The following is a 4,041-nucleotide window of genomic DNA, read 5'->3' as shown; positions in this document are numbered from 1 at the left end:
GGCATGCATCACCACACCCAGCTAATTTTGTATTTTTAGTAGAGATGGGGTTTCTCCATGTTGGTCAGGCTAGTCTCGAACTCCTGACCTCAGGTGATCCACCTGCCTTGACCTCCCAAAGTGCTGGGATTACAGGCATGAGCCACCATGCCCAACCAGGAAGCATCACTTCTATTATACCTTCGTGTTTTTCCATCTTTCTAAGTTTGGACTAGCTTCCAACATGTTATCCCTTGCATTTTCAGTATTGTGAAATCACTCCAGAAAGTCCTTTCATGTGAAGATTTTTGCTGGTATTTCAACCTTTGGGACATCTTCAGCCCTTTTGTTACCACTCCTCTCCCATTTGTGGGAGTTTGTCTTTACTACCTCCCTCTGGCTGCCTATCTGAAGTTCCTGCGTCAGGCTCTACATTGCCATGGTCAACTATTTGTACTTCTAGAATTCCACTCACATTCAATTTGAACCTCACTTGCAGCATTTTCACTTCTCATTTCTTCACTGTAATGTCATCTTGGTTGCAAAATTCCTCTTTCAATTATTCATTTCTGTAAAATGTCATATGGGCTCATCACTGGGAGACAAGGAGGCAATCCAACTATAGGCTTTGTTGTATAAGTAGGAGATTCATAAGGACCAATCACCAACAGACTTTGAAAGATGCAACATGACTGGTTACTGATCATGACGAGCTTTTGTTATTTCCATGGTGATTTGTGGACTGAAGAGCTAGCCCAGAAATTTGCAGTCTATGCAAATTACAGTAAATTTACTATGGCACCTAAATTTCGAGACTTGTGTTGTGGGACTGATGTTACTTAACTAAACTATGGTAAGTAAAATGCATGCATGTCAGCACCAAAGTGAGAACTGCCTGTATTTGTCTATCTTACACAAATAGAATGTCAGTTCTATCGTGGCGGGTTGGGGGTGGGGGAGGATTATCTGTATCCTCAGTTGCCAGAACTGTGTCTGCCATATAATAGGCTGTCAATTTTTAAAAATGAGTGAATACATCATTGAGGCCATTGGTTTCTACTAGGTGTTGGATTTCAAAAGAAAACTTCTCTTCATTTGATCACTTGGCTTGTGTGCTGTATTCTCAAGCTATTTCTTTAAAGACTACTCTCTCTTCTTTCTGTTTAAAACATTCCATCAAAAATTAAACATCCTCTAGAAAGTAAGAAAGTGCTAAAAAGAAAACAAAGTCAACCCCAAAACCAAAACCCACAATGACTGGAGTATATCAAAGGGGCACAGGAACCAACTGAAAGAGCTCCCAAAGGACAAAACTGGAACACTGTCAGCAAAAAAAATAAGTAAAGTAGTAATGAGTTATAATCTAAAGTATCAAATAAATATCTGAGTCCATACTGATATAAATAAATGATTGAATAAATTAATGGGGAAGAAGAGAAGAATCTCCAGTGCAGAAAAGTCCCAGATAATTTATTTATACACTCCACTCTAAAGGAGGTGGAACATAACTTCCACTCCTGAAGTGTGGGCTGTGCATTGTGACTTCTTTGCAAAGAGTACAGCATGAACAAAAGGAGAAAAAATAACTTTCCAGTGGAAAAACCTGACAAATACAGCTTCAGCCAGGTGATCAAGAGTTCATCAACAGTTATAAATCAACATTAACAATCATAAATCATGTCACTAATATGTACCTTTAATATGATGTGATGAAGATGACACTTTTCAACTGTTACCTTCCCCCCAAAACTCACAACCCCAATCTAATCATGAGGAAAACATCAGACAAATTTAAAAAAGGAGGTATCCTGCAATATCGGGCCCAGAACTCCTCAAAATGGTCAAGGTCATCAAAATCAAGGAAAGTCTAAAAAACTATCATAGCCAAGAGAAGCCTGAGGAGATATGACAAGTAAATGTAACAGGTATCCTGGATGGGATGCTGGAACAGGAAAAGGACATTAGGTAAAAAGAAAAGATCTAAATAAACTATGAACTTTGATTAATCATAATGTATCAATATTGGTTCATTGATTACAATAATTTATCATACTAATGTTAGATGCTAATGATAGGGCTCAATTTTTCTGTAAATCTAAAACTGTCCTTAACAAATTAAGTCTATTAAAAAAATTAACGTCTTGTCCTCAGCTAGGTTTTATTTGCCTCTTGCACCCCGTGGGGAGCAATGCAAAGAAATGTGTGGTAGGGAGACTTTGTAAATATTCCAAAGTTTTATCTCACTTCACAAGCCTGAGGTTTCCTTTCCTCTCGTCCTTCCTCTGTCCCCTACCAGAGCTCACCCCAGACCTAGGCACTCAGATCCCAGAGAAAGTGGCTTCTCAGTCCCCCATGATGCTCACCCTAAACTTTTCCCATTAATAAAACCCAGGTCAGACCAAGTGAGATCAGAAAACTTTGGGTTATGTGGGTGAGCTGGGATAGCTCTGAGGACCTGACTATGAGTGAGTGAATAATGTCCTGAGCCCAAGTCTTCACAGGAACAAGTTGTTCCCAAGAGGAGTGTAATGGATGCTGAGAGGCACCTGGCTGTGGAGATGGTCTTCAGCATCAGCCCTATTTGGGATTGTCTCAGCTGAAGGGAGTACCCTTGCTTAGGTCATATCTGGGAACAGACCACATCTCATCGGACTCATCAACCTAGTCGTATAAAGGCCCAGCTCTCTTATCCTAACTCAGAGCAACTCTGGAGGAACGTCTTAGTACCAGGCTCCATGCAAGGTCAGCTGAGGTCTTCACTGGGACTTCATTGCAGCCCAGCTTCTTTTTCTCCCCAATCCTGCTTCCCTCTTCTCCCATCCACAACTGTTGATCCTAAAAGGACTCCCTGAAAAAAAAACCTACTTGCTCATCTTCACCCCAGAGTCTGTCTCCCAGGAAAGCCAGCGTGGGACAGTGAGGCTGTGCTACATATCAGAAAGGTGGGGATCCCTTCATCTCTAAGGGAGCAAGTCAGTCATGGAAGAAGGCCTTGTTTATAGTACCTCCAGGTTAATGAGAATCCACAAACATGTTTATTCAAGAGAGGGACATAATTAAATCTATGTTGTAAAAAGACCAGTCTGCTGAAGAAGGAGAAGGAGATTATAGGGGGCAAATAAAAATGGGGATACTCTAGTGAGAAGGCAATTGTTTTTATTCAGGCAAGAGATTATGATAGAGATGGAGAAAGAGATTAATTCAGAAGGGATTTAGGAGGTAAATCCAATAGGGCCTGGCAGGGGCAAGATATGAGTGTATGAGTGTGAAACTATGCCCCCAAAGAGTTAAAGAAACCAATTACTAACAGAAATTCTTGAGTTTACAGGATAGCAGATAAGAAAAAAAAAAAAAAAAGAACTTGCTAAACTGCTGAAACTTCCTCCACTTGTAAGATAACAAAACTGACTAAAATCTGTTGGAACCAATATGGCCAACTGGATTTTGCTCAGAATGAGCTTACTGATGTCACAGCCTGAATTTCTACCACATATTTCATAATAATGCCCCAGGGTTTTGTACATGGAACCTGTGAAGAGGCATGGAGAGATAACCGTACATGCCCAAGGACTTTCCAGACCTCCCCTTTCCTTTCATAAATCATACTAATCCCAGAATCCACCCCCTAAACTTTTTCTAATAAAGCTACTGCCTTGAAGCTAACACATGGAGCTAGATTTGAGCTAGACTCCTGTCTTCCTGTTAGTCAATTTGCAATAAAAATCTTTTCGTTTCTCAAAAGCCTGGTGTCACAGCATTGGCTTCTAGCACATCAGGAAGCGACCCCCTTTTACTTGGTAGCAAGTGGATAAGTGAGGGTATAGAACATGAGTCCCTTCCTGGTTTGACAAACTGCATAGATGATGGTACCAAATACCAAACAGGCATGGTGTGGGAGAAGATAAGGTTTGTGAGTGCAGATCTGAAACTCAAACTTGAATATTTAAGGTATACAAAGGGGCCAGGCGCAGTGGCTCACACCCTCACACCTGTAATCCCAGCACTTTGGGAGGCCCAGGCAGGTGGATCACCTGAGGTCAGGAGTTCAAGACCAGCCTGACC

Source organism: Macaca nemestrina, chromosome 15, assembly GCF_043159975.1.
Source record: "Macaca nemestrina isolate mMacNem1 chromosome 15, mMacNem.hap1, whole genome shotgun sequence".
NCBI lineage: Eukaryota > Metazoa > Chordata > Mammalia > Primates > Cercopithecidae > Macaca > Macaca nemestrina.
Note: the sequence above shows the minus strand (reverse complement) of the source record.